Genomic DNA, 25,061 nt, shown 5'->3' on the forward strand with positions numbered 1-25,061 from the left:
ATAGAGAACACTTGTTCACTCTTCACATGAATGTTGAATTGTTACAGCCATTATGAAATATAGCATGTTAAAATTTTTATCTTCATCTTTCTCAAAAAGTTAAAAGTATAACTACCATATGAACCAGCAATCTCTCTGCTGGGTTTATAGCCAAAAATATTAAATCAGTACTTTGTAAATATATCTACCTTCTTGTGCTTATTGTATTATTACACAAATAGCTAAGATCAAGAAATAGCCTAACTGTACAATAATGGATGAATGGATAAAAATATTACTATCACACACATATCATGAATTATTATTCTCCCATTTACAGATGACTCTGAAGGATATTATGCTAAGTGAAACAAGTCAGAAACACAAAGAAAAACCTGCGTAATCCCACTTACATTGGGACTCAAGAATATATGGGAATAGATGATAGAACAGTGGTTACCAGGGACAGACTTGGCAGAAAATGGGAAGAAGTAAACATTTGCAGTTAAATAAGATGAATAAATTCAGACATCTAATGGACATAATGAAGACTATAGTTAATAATCATGTATTGCATACTGAAAATTTGCTGAGAGAGTAAATTTTAGTGCAAGGACAAAAAACTGTGAAAAGGGAAAATGATGGATATATGTTAATTTGTTTGAGTTTAGTAATTATTTCACTACATATGTGTATAAAAATCATGTTTCATACCTTAATGTGTGGAATGAAAAATAAATTTAAAATTAAATAATTTAAAGTTTTTACATTTTACAAAAATGATACAATTTATGTGAAAGTGGGATATGATAATTTTAACATAATTTAAAAAGCAAAAAATGAGTATTTCTAAATAATCATAAATGTGGGGGAATTACATTCAGAAAAATTCTGAAACCAAATGAAGACAGAAAAGAAGAAAATGAATCAGATATAACAAACAGACAATAAGGATAGTACATTCAACCCAAATATATCAATAGCTACCATAAATATACATGGTTCAAACATTTCACTAAACATTTTAACATAAATTCAGTAATTTATTATGTGAAAAAGGATGATGAAGGGAAGGGAGGGAGGATAAGACAAGGAAAGACAGTAGAATGAATCTGACATAATTTTCCTATGTACAATATGAATATACCACAGTGAATCTCATCTTCATGTACATACACAAAAATGGTTTCCTGGGGCTGGAGTGGCTCAGTGAAAGAGTGCTTGCCTCGTACGGGTGAGGCACTAGGTTTGATTCTCAGCACCACTTATAAATAAATAAAATAAAGGTCCAACACTAAAAATATTTGTTAAAAAATGGTTTCCTAACTAGAATAAGACAGATTCCATGCATATATAATTATACAAAATGGGTTCTCCTGTTATGTATAAAATGAAGCAATAAAAATAAATAAATAAAATATACTTTTATCATAAAAAAGGATGAAAAAGATGTACCATGCAAACAGTATTCAAAAATATGATGAAGTAGCTACATTAACTTTCGATCAAATAGACTCAGAAAAAGTAGTACAACCAAGGATAAAGGAGGATATTTCATAATAAACAAAGTCTTCAACAAAATACAATAATACTAATTGTATATTTACCTTGTAACAGTGACAAAATAAATGAAGCCAAAATGTATATATCAAAAAGGAGAAACAGAAAATGCCCAATTATATTTGAATATTTCAGTGGTCTTTCTTTTCAATAACTTATAGAACACATAGACACATAAATCAATATTTGGATAGAAATGTTCCATATCATGATATTGTTAGGGATTCCAAGTCCACAAATTTGTCAAAATTCATAGGCTTATACAGTTAAAACTCTTCATTTTATGTCCAATTTTCCATAAATAATAGTATAGGAGACCAGTGATGCCAGCAAAATTTTCAGAATAAGACTCTTCAAAAATACTCTCAACTTTAAAGCAATAAGAAAGTTCACAAAAATTGTTTCAAATCAACTTTATTTTCAGAACTTTGGAAATTAATCAAAGTATTATTATAATCCAGAAAGAATTTTTTTTCAAGAAAAATGTCTAAGAATACTTAGCTTTGTGGCATTTTTAACTTGCCTCCAACTTCATGGTCATGGTGGCTTTAAGAGATAATAGTTCACACTTGGAGTGACAACCAGCAACTTACAGATCACTAGAGGAAACAGAATTGACTAGAACTAATTGAAACCTCATATCCAAATAATTTTCATTATATGACCTGTTGAGCTGTTCATTGGAGCATGTCACCTGAGAGGCTGTCTGTATTTTACACTGACTAGGAACTCAGATAAAGCTAAAAAAATTATTACAAATATTACAATAACTTTACAGCCACATGAGGCTGGAATTGACAGTTGGGGTAAACAATAATTAAAAAAAAATAAAAGGAAAAGCTGGATAACACATTCTCCATAGGTAGTTTTGAAAATCTCTAAAATATTCCTTGGAATCTAAGGGCTACAGAAAAGTACAGGACAGTGTGCATTCCAAGTGCTGTTCACATGCTCATGAAATACATGAGAAGACCCTAAACTCTCATTTGTTGCTGACTTTGATGTTCTGCTCCAACTGAAACAAGTCTTAGTGTTGTCAACTGCCTGGATGAGAGTAAAGACAACACAAAAATTCTTTCCATAAAGATTAAGAATTTGTTTCCAGGTGAGTAAAGAAACTTTTGTCCAAATATTTGATAATCATGAAACAAACTGGGGATAGATTCCTATGGCTTCATATGAGAAAAAATAAAGACATAATTGCATTAATTCAGAAAAATCAATGAAGAAACATAGACTGATAGCCAAAACACAACAAAAGAATCCAATACTGTAAAAGGGGGAAATACAATTTCTATGCAATACTATACTTAACAAGATAATGCACATTTTTCCCAAATCCCATCGAATTTTCTCAAGGTTACATCATACAACATGTCTCCAAAGAAGAAAGTTAAGTGGTTGACAATTATATTAAAAAAATGTTCACAATCATTAGTGAAATGCAAATGCAAATAAAAATTGTAATATCACTTTATATCCACTGAGATGGATATAATTAAAAAATCAGACAAAATGGGTCACACATTTATGATTTGATTTATATGAAATACTCAGGATATGCTGACTAAACAAAGAAGGATGCTACAAGAAAAGAAATTAGAGGACAATATCTCTGAAGGACGTATATCCAAAAATCCTCAACACAATGCTAGCAAACTCAAATTTGAAAGCACAGTAAAAGGGTCAGTCACCATGATCAAGTTGGGTTTATCTCTGATATGTAAGAATCATTCAAAATATATACAACAATAAATGTGATACACTATATTAACAAAATGAAGGACATAGCACATGTGACTATTTCAAAATAGGCACAAAAAGCATTTGATAAAATTCAACATTCCTTTAAGATAAAAACTGGAAAAGAAATGTACCTCAACAGAACAAGGTACCCATATGACAGGCCACAGCTAAGAACACATTCAATGGTGAGAAGTTTATTTTCAGGATTAGGAATATGACAAGTATGTCCAATTTTGCCCCTTCTATTCAATGTACTATAGGAAGTCTTAGCCAGAGGAATTAAGCAAGAAAAAGAAATAAAATTATATACATAGTAGAAAGGAAGAAATTAAATAGTCTCTTCAGACCACATGATCTTATATGTAGAAAACCCTAAAAACTCCACCAAAAATCTTAAAGCTGATAAATGAATTCAGTAATTTGTAGGATATAAAATCAGCATACAAAAATCAGTCAGTACTACTTCTACACCCTAAAAACAAATGAACCAAAAAAAGAAATTAAAAAAATGATAGTCCTATTTACAATAACATAATATAAAATACTTAAGTGTAAATTTAACCAAGAAAATGAAATATCTGCATTCTGAAAGCTTTAAAGCACTAATGAAGGAAATTTCAGACAACACAAACAAATGCAAAAGTACCTCATTCTTACAGATTGGAAGAAGTATTAAGCTGAAATGTACATACTACTCAAAGCAATCTATAAATTCAATGTAATCTACATAAAAAGTCTGATTTCATTTTTCATGAAAATAGAAAAAAAATAACTATCCTAGAGTCTTTATGGAAACACAAAAGAACCCAAAAAAGTCAATACAATTTTGAGTAAAACAAACAGATAAATAAAAAAAGCTGGAAGCATCACATAACCTAATTTCAAAATATATCGCAAAGCTATAATAAGTAAAATAGCATTGGACTAACATAAAAACAGGTAATTAGAGCAAGAGAACAAAATATAAGTCCCATAAATACACCCAAACATTTCTGACCAGTTGATATTCAATAAAGTAAGCAAAAACACTCAATGGGGAAAAGACAATTTCTTAACTAAACATAATAGGAAAAACATGTATGCACATGCAAAAAATTAAATTAAACTTTAAAATAGGCAAATGGCAAGAATAAACATCACTCAAAAGAAAAACATTAAAATGGCCAGTAAGTATATGAAAAAATTCTTCAACATTTCTAATCAACCTGTAGCTTAGGAGAAAATACTTGCAAACCATATATCTGACAAACTGCTAATATCCAAATTATATAACTCAACTAAATAACATAAGTAAATAACCCATTTAAAAATGGGCAAAGACCTTAACAGTGATTTTTCCAAAGATGACATACAAATGAGCAAATATATATACGAAAACATTTCAACATCACTAATCATTAGCTAAATGCAAAGCATAATAAGATATCACCTCACACATATAAGAATGGCTATAATTGAAACTATGAATGATAACAGGTGTTGGGAAAGACATGAAAAAAAATAACCCTGTTACACTGTTAATGGGAACATAAATTAGTAGAGCCCAAAGGGAAAATATTATGGAGTTTCCTCAAAAAATTAAAATAGACCTATTGTATGATCCACCATTCTCATTTTGGGTATAATTCAAAGAAATTGAAATTAATATCAGAGACATCTGTACTCCCATGTTCGTAGCAAAATATGGGAACAAGCTGTGTTCACCAACAGACTAATGGATAAGGAATACACACACAAACATTAACACAATGTGGAACACCTATATGACATTTAAAATGAAGGAACTCCTTTGTTATTTGTGACGACATGTGAGAAGCTAGAGAATATTATATGGAGTGAGATAAGTCAGACACAGAAGGACAAATGTTTCGTGGTGTCATTTATATGTGGAATCTAAACAATTGAACTCACAGAAGCCAAAAATAGAATGGTTATTATCAGAAGCTGAGGTGCTAGATGAGCAAAAGAACAGATATTGGGTAAAGGTACAAAGTTTCAATTAGATAACAGAAGCATATTTTAGTGATTTATTGTACAACGTGGTGACTATAGTTAAAAATAATGTATTGGTATATTTCAAAGTTGCTGAAGAATGAAAAATATTCTCACCACAAAGAAAAATAATTTAGATGATGAATACATTTATTAGCTATATCTGATCATTCCACAATGTATATATGAATCAAAATTTTCTATTGCACTGAATAAATATAAAAGTTATTGAAAGGTAGTAGAATACAACAGTTACTAATATGGCATTATGTAAAAATGTGGATGTGTAACCGATGTGATTCTGCAATCTGTATTTGGGGTAAAAACGGGAGTTCATAACCCATTTGAATCTAATGTATGAAATATGATATGTCAAGAGTTTTGTAATGTTTTGAACAACCAATAAAAAATAAAAATAAAGTTATTGTTTTTCAATTAAAATAAAAATAATGTGTGGTATTATGACCTTCTACATAACAAGACTAACAAAATATTTATAGATCATTACTATGTGACAGAAGTGGTATTGAAAAACAGGGACTGGTCAAAAGATTATGCTGTTAAAATTGGTAATCTATGTGGACAATATATATGTGCATTTCTATTCCAAACCATCAATCCAGAAAAGGTAAAAACTTTGAAATAAAAGCAAAATTGTAAACTTTTAAAAAGTAATATACAGCAATATTTTTAACTATTAGTATATGGAGGATTTCTTAAGAAAATAAAAAGTACTAACTGTAAAAATGAAAAAAATAAATTTCTATGCCCCATAGTTGACTAGTTTTGTTCATCAAAAGACAGTAAGAAAAAGCAAAAGGACAACTAATATACAGAAAAAAAGATATTTGTAATAGTATAAACAAAACAAACAAACAAAAAGGATTAGTATCTAGAATAGGTAGAACACAAAAATCCTGCTGCAAATTCATGACATTTGATTTAATGTAAAAAAAGGGACATAAGACATCATTGAATTTAAAAAAATGAGAATTGACAATATACAAAAAACTCAATTTTATTAGGAAAAGGAGAAACAAGGTAAGAATATAAGATAAAATGTTTATGACAAATATATTTGTAATAATACAAAACTTCACAATACAAAGCATTTGGAGAAAATATGGATAAAAAGAAAATCTTGGAGAATGATGGTGGGGTATAAACTGATACAGGTATATGTTACAATAGTTTGGCATTAGCCAGTAAGGCTGAACATGGTCATACCCTGTGTCTCAGGAGGAATACTACCCAGGTAGAGATTAAAGCACAAATATCAAGGCAGGAATTTATATGCTGTCATTAAAAATGTAAACACTAGTATTTCATGTGTTCAGTAATTTCATGCATGAATATTATACTAGTGAAATATGTATGTATGCCTAGTATATCAAACAATTATTGTGCATTTGTAATAAAGTTTAACTAATATTCGCATGGCAAATTTTAAGGGAGGAAAAGAAATTGAGTCTGTTTCCTGGCATTATTCACTTGTTCTCTAATAAATCACACATTTTGTTAGTCATCATAAACAAAGTCCCTAAAAATAATCATAAATGTAAAGTACTAATGTAATAAAATTCAATACTATAGTGGACATAATGTTTCACTTCTGTGATTATACACACACAAGCACAAAATGTGTGTGAAGTGATTTAAGAAGTTTTGTATATTGATTTGTAATTACTTAATTTAAAATTAAAATACTATGTGGAGTGGACTACAAACACTTTCTTAATTTTTTTTTTTTATTTTCCAAGAAGTATTTATTGTCTAAATATAAAATGGGAGTTTAGTCATATTCTTCCAGGAAAGATAGCATTCTGAGAAAATTACATACCTTCTTATAGTTGAAGTTTTTTTCTAAGTAGTAGAATATGAAGATAACTATGTTATGTTAAACCACCTTTCTCTTAGACAGGCTTATACCTATATAGGTGGCCCATTCAGCTAAGATATTTCTGCTCAAGTCACTACCTGTAAGATCAACATAGCAGGGTTCATGTCTTAAAGGGCCAGTAACAACACACACACACAAAAAAAAAAAAAAAAAAAAAAAAAAAAACAAAAAAACAAAAAAAACAGACAAGAGAGGATCATTGAAATCAGGACTGACAGATGGGAAACTTTAAAATAGACAGACATGCACATACAAATTTCTTACACTTACTTTGCCTTTGAACTACTAACCCCAACCACAAGATTGTATAATAATCCAGAAAGTTATCCCAAAGCCATATCTTTACAGTACAACATTATCCTAGACAGGCTTATACATATAGGTGCCCCTGGTACCAGTGATGAGAATCAGGGATAAATCTTATTCCCCTGGAATTGAAGATTGAACACCATAGAAATGCCAAGGCAAGAGCAAAACTTTTATTTAACGGATAAAACAGAGAGAGAGAAGGATGGGGGCAGGCTCCTCTGCAGAGGAGGGGGGTCCAGTTTGGTTGCCCAAGGTAGTGGGGTGTCTTTCCCCTTTTATATATTTCAAATTTCCTTTGTTCTTGAGCCCCTCCACCCATTCTGCCTAGGTGACAAGTGACCAAAAGATGGAATGATCCAAGGGCTAGAAAGCAGCTGCCCAGGATATAGGCAGGAAGGCAGTGCCCCCACTCCACCACACTCATTAACACCTTGTTGAGAGGAACAATTTTCCAGAGGCAGGTAACCTTGGCAATAGGTGAAGAGAGAGAAGTGCTTTGGAAGTATTAGCATTTATTGTTATTTTTTAGTTATTTATTTATCTCCTTTTGAATGACCCAATCATTCATTGCCTATACTGACTGTCCTTTTGCTCTCCCTTAGCCCTTTCTTCAACTTACTTTATAAGCATAAGAGAAAGATGGTTTACTGTAAAACAACCTGTCCTTTAAAAGTTTTTTCTGGATTGTTATACAATCTTGAAGTTGAAGTTGGTCTGTCAGTGGTAAAAGATATGAGAGATTCTGCATATATAAGCATTTATGCAGTTTCATAATAAGGATCTGAACAGTCAAAAACTAAGTTGAAAGGGTCGAAAGTCATTGTCTCTGGTGTGCAAGGATAGCAGGACACCAGAAGAAAGGGTTACAAAGATTTAAATTCTTTCAACCCTGTGCTAGCACTCCCTGCACTATTTCTCAGCCTGACCTCAGGCAGCTGCGGATCATCTCACTGAGCCTCAAGGACACCAGCCCTAAACTGATGAAAAAAAAATCCCAGAAAATCTTCATGTACTGTAGAAAAATGACCAAAAAGAAGTTGATTTCTGCCCTGCCTTTCAGCCCTTTTTGCCCATGGAGGGTGGAAGCTGCTGGCCACAAAGAATGAGGCAGTAGGTTCCAGCACTCTCAGTTCATGACCTGGAGACAGGAATAGTCTCCCCTTTTAAGATCTGACAGGGTACTCCATTTGGCCAGAAGATATCCATGACTGGGGGAAATCAATTCTGTTATAACAGTATCCCATCAAACTCAATGTATTGAGAGACTGGAAGGACAAACAGCTGCCCCCTTAAAAGGAAGAGAAAGAAACTGAGGCCAACCCATGTTTGGTAGGCAACCTCTGCAAAAAGGGGTCTTCAAGGAAGCCTTAAAGAAAAGGATGGAGGGCTGGGGTTGTGGCTCGGTGGTAGAGCATTTGCCACACATGTGTGAGGCACTGAGTTTGATCCTTAGTACCACATAAAAATAAATAAATAAAAGTTAAAGATATTGTGTTCATCTACAACTAAAAATTATTTAAAGGATGGAATTGCATATTGATATACCCAGTATAATAAAATGGCCCAAAAGAAACCTCTGGTTACAACTGACAATGGGGAACTCACCTAAAGTTAATGCCATTGTGATAATGATAGGGAGACAGGTCAGCCTCAAAAATATCCTGTGCTCCAACCCCTTGAATGCAACCTGGGAGAAAAAAAAAGATTTAGGCACAGTTTTTATATATGCCAGATTGTCCAATTCCTCTCCTGGGATTGTAATAGTGGTCCACTTTATACTTTAAATAAAGCCCTTGCTGTTCTTCCACTGCAACTTATTTTAAAAATAGATATGTTTCTTTCTCTTCCTTTCTCACTGCTCCTCCCTAATCTCTCCTCCTCCCTAACAGTGTTACCTTTATTCCCCTACCTAGGCAGAGTTATCTGTCCTTGAGTACACACCCACCATAAGAACAAAGTAATCCAGACTTTGGGGATGGTACCACAAAACCTCAGAAATGATTATCTCCCAAATAAACAAGTGAAGTACAATAGAGAACACATAGAATGTAGCCTTTGAATCACCTCTTTAAAAGCTTCCTGTTGGGGGAGAGTGGGCTGGGGTTGTGGCTCAGCAGTAGAGCACTTGCCTAGCACCTTCAGAGCCCTGAGTTGGATCCTCAGCACCACATATAAACCAATAAAATAAAGGTATTGTGTGCAAGTACAACTAAAAAATAAAATAAGATAAAATAAAATAAAAGCTTCCTGTTCCTTTTGATGGGTAGAATCACAGCCACTGGGACAGGAGTCCCCAATGTTTCTCCTTTGTTAGTAAAGCAATAAATGTCTTTTTCCTTTTTCTCAAAATCGTATCCTCATTATTGGATTGGCATTGGGGAAAAGGACGAGCTTTCAGCAACAGGATGAAAATTATTGTGTAAATTAAATGCACAGATAACATTCATAAGAATTGTTTCAGAATATGAGTTTAATAAAGAGTTCAAAACTACAAAAGATAAAAGAAAGTTATAGATATGAAAATATATTTTACTACAGAAAATTAGAAGATAAAAGAAATATTTCTGGATGAGAAAGTATTTTGTCTGATAAAGTAATATTCTTGAGCTAAATCCACGATCAAATAGAAGACAACACTAAGGATGTAAACAAGTTGTTCATGTCTAAGTAAGTCACAGTGTAACAGAGGCTCACTTGATGCTTTGACTATATCCCTTATGGCTTTAAACCTCATATGTTTTTTTCTTCTTTCCAAACTTCTTCTCCCTATCTTCCTTCCTGACCTTCTTTTCCTGATCTTCTTTTTCCTGATATCTCCTCCCTAATTTCATTTTCTGTGAATCACTTCTTTAAAACCCCCCTGTTCCTGCTAATGGGCAGAATCATAGCCTTTGGGACAGGAATCCCCTGTGTTTCTCTCTTTGCTAGCAAAGCAATAAACCATCTTTTTCCTTTTTCTCAAAACTGTGTCCTTGTTATCAAATTGACATCCAGGACAAGGACCTAGCTTTTGGAAAAAAAAAATTGGCACCCCAGATGGGAACCCAGAGCAGCAACTGCTCCAGGTTTCTTGGGCAGGTCTGGCACTCCAAGGGATCCCCACTACCATTCTGAGGATACAAAGTGACTAGTGAATTTGTTGAGAGCTGACTGCTGGAGAAATTGGGAGACTGAGACCACGTGAGTTTGACTGGGATAAACAAGAGGAGCTGTTCCTGTGAGTGAAGGGAGGGACTTGAGTGATCATCCCAGCAACTGCCAAAGTTCTTTTGCTTCAGGGAGCTCTGCCCTTCTCTCCCTGAACTGCACAAGTTGCTCCATCAGTTGAACTACTTTGACAAAAAGGAACCTGAACTTCAGCAAGATTTGACAACTTTGGCCATTAGGTAAGCTCCCCTGATGTGCACACCAAGACCCTTGATTCTACACATGTGTTTCCCCTTTGTGGGAACATCTGTTCGATCTTTGTGGGGACTTCCATGGTGCTGCTGGTATGGAAGTCATAGTTAAATGGAAGTTGGGAAGTTGGGATTTTACCCAATCTGTTCTGTCTGTTTTAAAAAGGTTCCTGTATTTTGGCCATGGTTTGGGAATTCCCTGTGCTTGTCTGCTACTTCCCCTTTTAAGACATCCAGTACTGCATTGATTCTATATGTAGCTAATTGAGAAAGATCTCGGTGGGTCAATTTAAAAGTTCCCATCTAATAGCCATGGTTTGGGGGCTCCTCTCTGTTTTTCTCTCTCTCTCTCTTTTTTTTTTAAGATAGACACAATATCTTTACTTCATTTATTTTATTTATTTTTATGTGGTGCTGAGGATCAAACTCCTCACATGTGCAAGGCAAGCGCTCTACTGCTAAACAATAATGCCAGCCTTCTGTTTCTTTTTGTACAATCTTCCGATTGGAGTTGATCTGTCACAGGTAAAGTGAGTTGAAGAAAGGGCCACATATAGGTATAAGTCTCTCTAAGATAATGTTTTACTGTAACAATCCAGCTTTTAAGTAGCTTTCTAGATTATTGTACAATCTTGCAGTTGGAGTTGGTCTGTCAGAGGTAAAGTAAGTGGGAGAAATTTGTACATGCAGGTCTGTCTGTTTTTTATTTTTATTTTTTGGCTGTTAGTGGCCCTTTAAGACATGGGCCCTGTTATATTGATTTTACAGGTATTGGCTGAATGGGCCACCTACAGGTATAAGCCTGTTTAAGAGGAAGATGGTTTCCTGTAACATAATCTGGCCTTTGAATAGTTTTATTTTTTATTAATTATTATATAATCTTTAAATTGATCTGTCAGGGATAAGTATATGAAAGAGATTTTGTATGTACAGGCATTTATGCAGTCACATGATAAAGGGTCTTAACTGTAAGGAACTAAATTGAAGGTGCCAAAAGGCACTGCTTTTGGTGTGCAAGATAGCAGAACACCAGAACAAAGGGTTAAAAAGATTTAAATCTTTTATCCCAGTGCTGATACTTTTAGCACTCTTTCTCAGCCTGTCCCCAGGCAGCCCCAGAATCTCAGAAAAGCTGCCTGGGCTGTTTAAAAAATGACCAAAGAGAACCTGGCCCCTGCCCTGCCTTTCAGCCCCTTTTGCCCCTGTGGGGGAGGGTAGAAGCTGAGGCAGTAGGTTTTAGCACTCTTAGTTTATGACCTTGGCACAGAAATTGTTTTCACTTTTAAGATCTAACAGAAGACCCCATTTGGCCAGGGGATATTTATCACTGGGGCAAGGAAATTTTTGCTGTAATAGTATACCATCAAACTAAATGTCTGGGGAGACTGGCAGGATAAATATCTGTACCCAGAAAAGAAAAAGACATAAACTAAGGCCAACCTGTGTTTTGTAGGCAGCCTCTGCAAAGGGATCTCAAAAAAACCCTAAATAAAGGGATGGAAAGGGCTTCTTCCATTGCATATCAGTATGCTTAGTATAAGGAAAAGGCCCAAAATGATTCTCTGGGTACACTTGACAATGGTGAACTCACTTAAAATTGATGGCATTGTGACAGTGATATGGAGATAGGTCAGCCTCAAAAATATCCTGTGCTTCAATCCCTTGAATGAAACCTGGGAGAAAAAAGATTAAGGCACAGTTGTTTTTTTTTAAATATATATTCTGGATGGTCCAGCCCTCTCCTAGGATAAAATTTGTTGTGTAAATTAAATGCATGGATGACGTTAATAAGGACTATGTCAGAATATTAATTTAAGAAAGGGTCCAAATCTAGAAAAGATAAAAGAAAGTTGTAGATATGGAAATATGCTTTAGTATGGAAAATCAAAAGGTAAAAGAAATGTTTCTGGATGAGAAAGTATTTTGTCTGGTAAAGTAATATTCTTGGGCTAAATTCAAAGATTAAAGAGGTCAAAACTAAGAACTTAAAGTTGTGAATGTCTGTCACAGAAAGTTTGTGGAAGGTAAATCTCAAAAGTTTGTATTTGTGATTAAATTGGATATAATTAGCACAGTCAGTTAAAGTAACTTGAACTTTAATGTACTGATATGAAGCAAAGTCTGAAACACTAATCTGCTCTTATCTATTGGGATAATTTTCTTGCATTTGTTAGGTTTTATTACTTGGGGAAACTAAGTCATAAACAATTAAGGTTTGTACCTGTTTAAAAGCCTTAAATGAGTATTTTGTAACTGGTTAAACAAACAATATAGTTGACACCCTATGAGACTAGGGATACATACACATCTAAGAACTCTATCTTTCTAAGCCTTGTGTAAGTGTTATGTAAAAGTTTAAAAAATTAAAGTTTATGTAAGTTTACTGGCAAGATAACCAATAAGTGCTCTATTTTATACATTATATCTGACATAGAAGGGACACACTGTCATTTGAAGACCTGTCTTATATCTGTTTGCTTTAACTAAGTCAATTTTTGATGATTAACACTGTTTCCTAAATGTATAAGAGATTTAAGGCTATCATTTGTTAATCTGTGCAGACCTGTGATTATTATCACCATAAAGTGTGGATTCTAAACTGTACTTTAAAATTTCAACTTAGTTAAATATAAAACTTAGGAGAGCATTTTGCCAAGTTGCTGTGTAGCAAAAGTGTCCGATTTGTATAAAAATAACATTTTTAAAAATTTATTCATGTAATTTGATATTTTGTGGCTGGATAAAGTACACTGTTGTCAATAAGTTATAAATAAAATTTTGTGTTTCTCTTCACACTAGAAATTGATTTAAATGCAGTTTTGGAAGATAATAAGGAGATCCTGATCTATTTAAGGTGACATGGTAAAACATGGAAGCATTCTGTCACTTCTTCCACTAAAGGAAAGTTAAAAGCTCTCTTAACCTTTCTTTGATTCATGTTTCAGATGTAATTTTGTATTGTGCTATTTGTGAAGAACCCCACCTTACCTGAAATAAGGCTCTGCCTCTCACTTTACTCCATGTGAGAATGGCTCAAAAATAGGAGAGACTTCCGCTCATTTAAAGTTGTGTTAAGAAGACTGATTTTGTTATAAAAGTTCCTGTGATCTCAAATGGGGAATATTATATGTAACTAAGTAAAGGTCTAGGATTATAAAAGTATTTTTCTTGGTTCATAGCTATTAACCAAACTGAATATATTTTGCTCTGCTAATTTCATTTTGTATTTTCCTTGTAAACTTTATAACTGTTGCCTGTTAGTATTTTGCAGAGTACTGCTTCAAAAAAATCAACCTGGGTTAATTTAAGATAATAAGCCATCAGCAACAGGGCAGATACTATAAAATGCTGACTTCCAGTACTAATTCTGACCTCAATTAAATGAAAGAATTATCTGCAAAATTATAGCATTGAAGTTGTAACATGTTACTTCCTCTTTAAGACTGGTGAAACTGGCTTGCTGAGTGTTTAATACCAAAAACTTGGAGACAAAAGTCAAGTAAGTAAAAGTACCAAGAAAAAAGCTGCTAACATTTTGGTCCTTGCTCTGCAAGGTCAGCCAAGGTCTAGAGAATGTTGGGAACCCTCTCTGGGCCCTGAAACTCTGGTGAATCGCCCAATCTGCTGATTAGGGAGATCAAGAAGATCTTAGAGAACAGAAAGCCAACCAGTGCATATTCTGCAAAAAGGAGGATCACTGGAGAGGAAAATGTTCCTGATGCCTCCAAGAGAAGCCACATATGGTCAGCCAGACCTCAAACCATCCTGGTAAGTGGCACCACTGGTAGAGGAGAGCTAAAGGCTTCACTCATGTCCCCAAAAGTGATCTCTGAGGAATCTCACCTGACTTTTAAGGATAGAAAAGAACAAGGTCAATTTTGACCAACTTGTTCTTAAATATCTTGCCGGAGGGTATAGCCTAAAAGCACAATCCTACATAGACATTTAAAAAGAAAAACAATGTTTTTTTAATGCAATTTAAGATACACATTTATATCAGCCTTACTAAAGTAAGTAAAGCTGGAGGCAATAAAGGAAGGGTACTTGTGTGGTGGTGCCTATAATAATAATCACAAGAGTTGAAAATTTGTCCTGAGTTAATTTGAGTCTGATTTCATAGATCTACAAATCTTCCTAACATTGATGAACTTAAGGCTACCCTTTGATTTTTGCTTGTACTGATAACCCATGCAGACCTGTGGTTATTGTTACTATTCACTATGGGTTCTAACTTATACCTTAAAAGTTAAACTTAGTTTAATGTAAAGCTTAGGGGAGAGCACTTTACCAAGATGATGTTCTCAAAACTAAAATTATCTGTAGCAATAGTCTCTAATTTGTATAGAAATAACAAATTTGGTTGGTATTTATAAATGCCATTTGATATTTTATACCTGGATAAAATAACTATTGTCAATAAGATTTATATACAATTTTGTGTTACTCTTCACACTGGAATAGAAATTTAAATGTATTTTTGGAAAGTAATAAGAATAGCCTGATCTGTTTCAAGGTTACACTGTACAATATGGAAGCATTTTGCTTCCATATCTTAGCCTTTGTTTTATTCATGTCTCAGATGTAATGTTGTATTGTATTATTTGTCAAGTGCCATGCCTTACCTGAGATTAGGTGCTGCCTCACTTTAGTCCATGTTAGAATGGCTCCAAAATAGGCTAGACTTCAGTTGTTTTCAAAAGATCATTTTTTTTGTAAAGATCATTGTGATCTCAAAATAAAAAGGGGATATAATATATAAATAAAAAAGAATATGAAGATAATTGTGTCATCTATTCACGAATAAACTATGAAGACTTAGAGGAGACTTTACTATCACATTCCATGTGTATGTGAAAAATATAGCCAGATACACAACTTTTAAAAATAGTTTTATATTATGTCCTAAGATGCAGAAGTTTTGAACTAATTGATTGATTCATCTTGTGTTATTTAGTCTTGAATAAAACAAAAATACAAGACTTTTAGAAAGAATAAGTGTCTTGATTTTAACTTGAAACCTAAAGCTGCCTAAAATTGTTTGTTTGGATTATATGCATTAAAATTTATTGGAAAATGTTTTTGTTTTTTGTTTGGTTTTAGCAAAATGAGAACTTTCAAATGTGTATGATGAAGAGTGATATGAATATGTGATCAATGTTTCACTAACATGATTCTGCCTTTTCCTGAGCTATTCTATTCATCTGTGTTCACTCCTCTCTTTCCTTTGTTCTTCTCTTTTTCCCTAGTGTTTTATTTCTGAACCCATTTACATAAATCAGGCTGCTAATGGTACAGTCTTGATAAAAGCCCCAGTCTATCCTTTTGATCATAATGACAAGTTTTCCAAGAAATCATACAATATCTTGTTAAAAAAGCAGCATGGGGTGCTTCAAAATGTGTAGATCTTATTATTTTTTATTACCCACAAGAAAGAACATCACTGGAAAAAAATTAAAAGTATGACTTTTTATTCATTTAGCTTTTTAAAATTGCCAGAGATCACTATAAATTATAAGGATTGGTGAGAATATGTGTAGAGTGCTTTATAATATTGAAAAATAAAAGCAATGTTATACATAAGGTGCTGCATTAGTCCATTGTTAGTTTATAACCAGAAACACTTGTACAATTCATTATATATACTTTCTTAAACTCTAATTAAACACTTCAGACTTCAGAGGATTCAGCTTCATCATTATATTTACTTTAGAACCTCAAAGAATTTTGGAATGGTTTACCCATTTTTGGAAACACATTATTTTTAAGATCATGAATATTTAAATCAGCATCTATCATTAAATATATTATAATTGGTTAATGTAATTGTATTTTCTCCATTGTTGTGTGAGTAAAACATTTGTTTTTAAAAATTACCTTATTTAATTAGTTGAATTGTCCTGAAACCTTAGCTACTGTTTTCCTTTAACAAACTTAAAATGTAATCATAAGACACCTCCTTTGCCTTGCTACACTGTAATGGCTTTTTCCATGATATTCCACAGCAAATTTACATATTGTTTCCTTTTCCTCATGAATAGAAAGTGATTGGCAGAAAAACCTTTGAAAGAACTGTTACAACAAAAATAAAACATTGCAAGTTATGAATGATGTGGTGATGAAATGGAAAGAAAAAGTCTGCTGTTAAATATAAGCAGTTGACATATATTTTGAGAGGCAAAAATTTGGACTACAATGGCATGGTTCACGCATTTGAAGGATGTTAAAATCAGAACTAAAATAAAGTAGCATTTACAAAGCAAGTGAGTATACTGATTTTGAAAGCTGCTAATAATATTTTAAATGCTATTCTTCACATTTTCAGGAAAGTATCCTTAAAATATCCAATCATGAAAGAAACTAATTTGTAACTAGTAAAAACTGAGTTTTCCACGCTTGATAGTCCTTTTGTTATTTCCTTTGAGCTCAACTCCTTTTAAGGTCCCTACAATAAATAGGGTACAGTTTATATTCTTCATCAGTCCACCTGTGTCCAAGAACTTTGACAATTTTGTCCTTCTTTGAATCTTTCTGGTTCTGTTTACTCTGGGACTTAAATTTTGTGGTGAATTTCTTAAGGTCAGCTTAGGAGATAACAGCTTACCAGCTATTTCTACACGTAAGGCTTTTATTATTTGTCACTTTCTTATTTGGGAAAGAATTTTAAACTGCCATCACTTGGATTAAAATGCCTTTAAATTTCTTAACCAAGCATGTATATTTGTGGTTTAACATCTTTGGTTGATGAAGTTTTTCTATAGCGATAAAATACTACCAAGAGATGCTACCTAAGGTGCTTAATAAAATTAAAGCTAGGTTCCAAACTTCAGAATGTTGCACAGATCAAATTAAAGTCTTAACTGACCTAAATGGAAAGATTAAGTGTTACTTCTTATTCTGATATCTCTTCAGGAGATAATTTTTGAGTACTGGACAAAATGGAATCTCCTGACTCTTAACATACAGATGGCTACCCAAAGACATACAAGCACATGCTTAAAAAAACAGCCTGTATTTCTTTGAATATTACATTGTTGCTATCATTGTAGTCAACTTCATTATGTTTCAATCAAAATAAAAGATTTTCAGAATCTAAGAAAATCTTGTATTTCTCTTTGGGAATATATGAAGAGAGAGAAATATATGAAAAAATTGTTCAACATCTATAGCAATTAGAGAAATGCAAATCAAAACTACTCTGAGATTTCATCTCACTCCTGTCAGAATGACAATCACCAAGAATATAGGCAACAATAAATGTTGGTGATGATATGTGAAAAAAGTATACTTACACATTGCTGGTGGGACTGAAAATTGGTGCAACCACTATGGAAAGCAGTATGGAGATTCCTCAGAAAATTGGGGAGAGAAGCACCATTTGACCCAGCTTTCCCGCTCCTTGGTTTATACCCAAAGGACTTAAAATCAGCATACTATAGTGACACAGCCACATCAATGTTTATTGAAGCTCAATTTACAATAGCTAAACTATGAAACCAACCTAGTTGTCCCTCAATTGATGACTGGATAAAGAAAATGTGGTAAATATTCAATGAAGTATTACTCAGCTTTAAAGAAGAGTAAAATTATAGCATTTGCCAATAAATGGTTGGAGCTGGAGAATATCATGCTAAATGAAATAAGCCAATCCCACAAAACCAAAGGCCGAATGTTTTTTATAATATGTGCATGCTAATTCACAATAAAGTGGAGGGCTCTAAGGAAGAATAGCATTATCTTAGATTAGGTAGAAGGAAGTGATAGAAGGGAAGGGGAGGGGATGTGGGGATAGGAAAGATAGTAGAATGAAACAGACATTATTATTGTATATATATAACTACATGACCAATATGATTCTGTAACATGTACAGTCAGAAAAATGAGAAAATATAGCCCATCTATGTATATGCATAAATGCATTCTGCTGTCATGTATAACTAATAAAAAATAAAAAAAAAATTAAAAGACTATTCTCTATTTAGTAAGTAAAGTTATTCACATTAAATTCACTTCAGGTAAATCCTGAACATCTATTTGAATATCTATTTCTGACATCATAAGGCTTTCAAATAATATATCCACAGATAAAATTCCAAATGACCAGCAAACAATGCAGTATATTTGCTGAACTGACTAAAGAAGCTAAAGAAGAAAGACATTTCTAGCTAGTTCATGGTAGAAACATCCATATATGTATAGAATTGTTTCTACAAGGACATTTTGCATTTAGTCAAGAAAGTAGTGACGAGAATATTACTGTTATCAAGTTTAAAAAATGATTTTTATCAACAAGCTAGACCTGATAATATTAAAGGTGAAATATATCAAATGAATATTCTGTGATGCAATAAAAAAAAAAACTTCCAGTTCTGCATTTGCTTAGTGTTACAATTTCACTATTCAGCAAAACCATAATAATTTTCTAATTACAACAATTATATCAATGCATTTTCTTGAGGAATAGTTAAATAAAATGAAAAGTTGATGTATTGAGGATTAAAAAAATGACCTACATTTCAATATCAGTTCTACTACTTAGTAGGTATACAAACTTGGTCAAGACATTTTAAGCTTTGTAAGTCTCAACCTTCCTTGGCTGTAAGTTCAGGATAACATAGTATGCAGTAAAGATTCTGTAAATATTAAATGAAATTATTTATGTAAGTTCTAGCCACACAATGCCTGGCACATAAGAGATCCTAAATAAACAATCTTTTTCTCTATCTTTTAGAATAGGAGATCTGCCTATGAAGAAATAAATTCTTATAATTAAGCCCCAAATGTGAAGATTTCTAATGGGAATTTAGCTATGAATCTGCTTTTAAATACTTCCTCTTTCATAATTATCCAAACTGGCATGGACTGGATTATTCAACCTAAGTGCAGTTTTTTTTTTTTTTTTTTAATATATAGCTTACTTAACTCTTCTTAAATTATCCCCTCACTTACATGAAAGGTGTGGTAGTTTGGCTTGTAAGCTTTTTAAAACAACTTGCTCAATTGCTTATATTAAAGAGAAAAAAAAGGAAGAGAAAAATAATCCTTAATAATCAAAAACTGTGTTAATCTCTGCCTGATAAAAAAGCTTCTTCTTTTTCTCTGTATTCATAAGTTTCCTGTAGAGATTTGTAGTAGGATAAAATCATCTCAAAGTGATTCAGACACTCTAAATTGGATATATAATGCATTTAACAATATCAGAAAGGCCTAATGAACTGGAAAGCTTAAAATTCTTTACACATAATCCCAATTTTTCTAATAAGGAAGTAACCTTTCTGGGGAGGAAAGATATTAAACACATGAACTCTGTTGTCAGATAAAACTAGATTTGAGTCTGATCTGCAGCTTACCAGCTGTGTGACCATAAACTTGTCCACTAATCTCTTCACATCAAGCAATCCTTCCATTTTAAAAGAAAAAAGTGACTAGTCACCTCATATGAACATTTGTGGGATTAAATGAAATAAAAAATGTTAAAAACACAATGTCTGGATTATACTGTGTTCAAAGACATTATTTATTGTTGTTACTATTATTATTTAAGAGCAGGGACATTGAGTTTATTCTATTTTGTAAGAAAATTGAAATATACAAATATTAGACACATTGCCTAAGAGCACATAGTTGATTGAAAAACCTGGAACTAAAGTGAAGTCCCTATTCCACTAAGCTACTGAACTCAAATATAGATTAGGCATGCTCCTTGGTCACAGTTATCTGCAATAATGTTACTTTGAGATATAAAGAAAAATGTATCACATATATTGCTCAGTTATTATATCTTATATCTAAGTTCTCCTGAATTCCAGAGCACAAGTACATCATTCAATTATAAGAAAGAAAGACTATCTTTTCTTCAACCATGCTAAGTTCATGGTTGAGGTCCTTATAAGAAAAGACAAATTAAAAAGAGAAAAATATGCAGACTTGTTTAATATACATTTTGAGTGACAAAGGAGCCTTCATAAGGAAAGGGAGTCACAAAAAGCTATGTAAACCTGTGCATTTCTTGTGCTAAATCCGATGAAGTGAATAGTTAGGAATGCATATGATTGGATAAAGAAAAACAGGACTGAATAGACACAAACTAAAGGAAACATAACAAAGCCTGTTTGGTCATATTTTTCTCTGTGCCCCTTTGTCTTCGAAGATACAAGCATTAATTTCCTCTAGGTATTGAAAGGGTACCTCTCATATCAGGTCTGATAAACTGCTTCAGGGTCAAGATCAGAAAGTTTGTTCCTAGATTTTATGACCTGCTTCAGAGGAGAAGGGCAGGAGAAAGTGAGAGAGTAACCTTCCTACTTCTGTGGCTTTCTCAAATTCCATCAGTTTCAAATATTTTTGGTGCAGCACGCCCCAAATCATATCATTGGATACCATGTTACTTCTCATATTATTCATGTATGTCCTAGGGTTTTATCTTTAAAATTTTCATCTATAAAAGGATTATCATTGCAAATTAACACATATACTGACAAAATTTAAAATTGGGAAATCTCCAGAGTATCTCTGAAGAGGTTTTTTCTCTCTCTCTCTCTGATTTGTATTAGTAATCTACATTTCAATGGAAAGATGAGGATTTAAAGTTGAAAAATAATACATTTTAAATTTAAAAAACACATTTATAGCATGTAAATTATTTTGTACGCATACTGTTCAGAATTATATGTGGATTACTTGCTGTTATATTTTACATACAGTTATGAAACTAATAAACCAAACATTTTATTATATAACAATCACTCATGGAATATGACATTATTCTTCCCTATATATGCTACAAAATTTCTTTGGCTGTGTCTCCAGCCACAGTAAACCTTTCATAGTTGCCTGTTTCTTTTGTATGGACTGTTCCCTCTCTTCTACTTCTCTGTTACATTTCTTCCTCTCTATGTTGGAAGCCATACTTATCTTTCAAGACCCAATGTATCAAATTCATAATAGCCAGTTGACTGTAGGTAGTCATGTCACTCCAGTTGAGTGACCAACATTATTTTAAAAAATGAAAATTCCTGAATGTGTTTTCTAAATAATAGTCAATATGATACAGAGTATTAGACAACCGAGTGACAGGTGAGATTTAGAAATAATCAAGTGTTCTCCATGCTAAAAGTTCCTAAAAGGAACAAATGGTATTTAAAATCTTTCAAAATGCAAATTCCAAGTAGTTGAATAATAGTTGTTTATTTGGATATTTCCAAGTATTTGTTTAAATTAAAAGATTCAAATAATACAATATTTAAAGAATAATGTGGAAGGGTTCAAAGACCCATAAAGAGCACCTGAGTGCCAAAAGTAATTCAAATGTAAAAGAAGGTATACATGAAAGCACAAAAGAAGACATGATGGCATACTGGTTAAGACTATATGTTTAAGAACTGTATGGGTTTAAATTATACTTCTATTATTTACTAAACTTGACATTTAGAAAATTTTTTAGTTTTATTGTACCTTAACTTACTCAAATGAAAAATGGAATTAGTATTAATACCTGTTATATTGGGTTGCTCAGGAGTAAACAAAGGCATTTAAACAAATTAAATAAAGGTTACCTATTATTAACCCAAGAAAAGATAAACTCTGGGGAACATTTTCCCATTTTGTTCTCTGTTATGTCCCTAGGGCATAGTATATATTCAAGATTTATTTCTTGGGTAGATAAATCCATTCAGAAAAAAAAGCGATGGAATATATATCTATTTTGGGTCCCTGTTTCCAGTGATTCTATTAATGTGCTAACAATTTTGTCTTCAATAATCAATCTTGCAGGAAAAATAATTTGGATTTTTTTTAGGGGAGAATAACAGTGTCTTAAACCATAATCTGGAAAATATGAATTTATTAAATTAAAAGTTGATGTCAATGCAAATATAAAACTATAATTTCAGAATATTATGAACATGTAGTCCCCAAATTTCAATTTTAAAATAAAAAATACTAGATAACACATTTGACAAAATTCTTAACTTTATGATTGTTATCTAAGATAGGCTATAAAAGCATTTCCCAACATAGGTTCACAACAACATTATGTTTTTGAAGAGTTCCCTGAAAATGGGGAGGGGTGAGGGATGTAGCAGAGTCAAATAGCTCTGGAAAAGAAACTAGCATTTTCTCATTTTGGAAACACAGAATACCCTCTTTAGTGGATGGGGTAGAGAGAGAAGATGGGAGGGGAGGGAGGGGGGATGGTAGAGGATAGGAAAGGTAGCAGAATACAACAGTTACTAATAGGGCATTATGTAAAAATGTGGATGTGTAACCGATGTGATTCTGCAATCTGTATTTGGGGTAAAATTGGGAGTTCATAACCAACTGGAATCTAATGTATGAAATATGATATGTCAAGAGCTTTATAATGTTTTGAACAACCAATAAAAAAAATTAAAAAAAAAATAAATAAATAAATAAAAAAAAATGCAACTTTGTCTGACATAGTAATAGTAAATGATACCCTATAATATTTCTTTATGAAAAGTAATAATTTACATGCAAGCAAGTTATGTTGAACTTATCTGTCCAATTTTTTTTACTGTAACATTGTATTATAAATTTGGCTGTATATTGAACTCTAGTTTGGAAATCATTTGCCTTCACATTTGGAATGCATCCCCGTACTCTCTTCTACCTTCCTCTGTTAAGAAATCTGAAACCAGCTTAATTCCCGCTAAAATATATATTATGACCATGTGTTTTTCCCCATCTCTCTCTCTGATAGAACCTCCTCTTTTTCCCTAGTGATCTGAAACTTTAAAATGATTTCTCTTGGTGTGGGTTCATGTCCTATATACAGAGTAAGCCAATTATGTCTCCAAATCTATATCCCTCAAAAAAATTATTTGAATTCTTTCTTACATTCAACCTTTCTTTCATTCCCCCTTATTATGTGCAAATGAAACTGACCTCCGTAACAAGACTCATAAACCAGAAGAAGTAAAATCAAGAATCAACAAATGTGATGGAATCAAACTAAAAAGCTTCTTACAGCAAAGGAAAAAATCAAAAACGGAGTGAACTTAAAGAATGGGAGAAAATCTTTGTCACCTGCACCTCAGAGAGAACATAAATTTCCAGGATACATAAGGAACCCAAAAAACTTAACAACAACAACAACAACAACAACAACAACAAATAACCCAATCAATAAGAGGGTAAAGGAACTGAACAGGCACTTCACAGAAGAAGAAATAACATTGGTCGACATATATATGAAAATATGCTCAACATCTCTAGCAGTTATAGAAATGCAAATTAAAACTACACTGAGATTTCATCTCACTCCATTCAGAAGGGCAATTATCAAGAATATAAGTAACAATGAATGTTGGTGACGATGTAGGGGGAAAGGTACACTCATACAATGTTGGTGGGACTACAAATAGGTGCAACCACTCTGGAAGGCAGTATGGAGATTCCTCAGAAAACCTGGAATGGAATCACCGCTTGACCCAGTTATCCCACTCTATGACATACACCCAAAGGACTTAAAATCATCATACTACAGGTGACACAGCCACATCAATGTTTAGAGCAGCTTAACTCACATTACCTAAACTATGGAACCAACCTAGGTGCCCTTCAAAAGATGAATGGATAAAGAAAATGTGTATTTATACACAATGGAATATTAGGCAGTCATAAAGAAGAGTGAAGTTATGGTATTTGCCAGTAAATGGATGGAAATGGAGAATATCATGCTAAGTGAAATGAGACAATCCCCCCCAAAAAACAAAGGCTGAATGTTCTCTGATATGCAGATGCTAACTCAAAATAAGGAGGGTGATAAGGGAGAATAGAAGTACTTTGGATTAGACAAATGGGAGTTAAGCAAAGAAAGGGGGAATGGGAATGGGAAAGACAGTAGAAGGAATCGGACATTACTTTCCTGTGTGCATATATAGTTACACAACCAATGTAATTCTACATCATATACAACCAGAAGAATAAGCTATATTCCATATATGTATGTAAAAATAATTTCTACTATCATGTATAAAAAGGACAAATAAAAAATTAAAAAAGAATTATGCTCAAAATTAATACAAAGTTAACATAAAAAATTCAACTCCCTCAACCCCCGGTGAAATTTCCTACTGATCACATAGAGTTTTAAAAGCTACTAAGGAATATTATGAGCAATCTGTACTATGCTTGATAATAGTCATCAAAAGATTTAC

General features: G+C 32.8%; 1 pseudogene; it reads right to left on the bottom strand.

Moving 5' to 3' along the window:
• The window catches only part of LOC124081604 (large ribosomal subunit protein eL19-like), a 54,539-nt pseudogene that overhangs the window by 20,592 nt on the left and 8,886 nt on the right, over positions 1 to 25,061 (bottom strand).

The sequence above is a fragment of the Marmota monax genome, unplaced genomic scaffold, assembly GCF_021218885.2.
Source record: "Marmota monax isolate L192 unplaced genomic scaffold, Marmota_monax_Labrador192_F-V1.1 WCK01_AAM20220418_F8-fsc00067, whole genome shotgun sequence".
In the NCBI taxonomy this organism is placed as follows: domain Eukaryota; kingdom Metazoa; phylum Chordata; class Mammalia; order Rodentia; family Sciuridae; genus Marmota; species Marmota monax.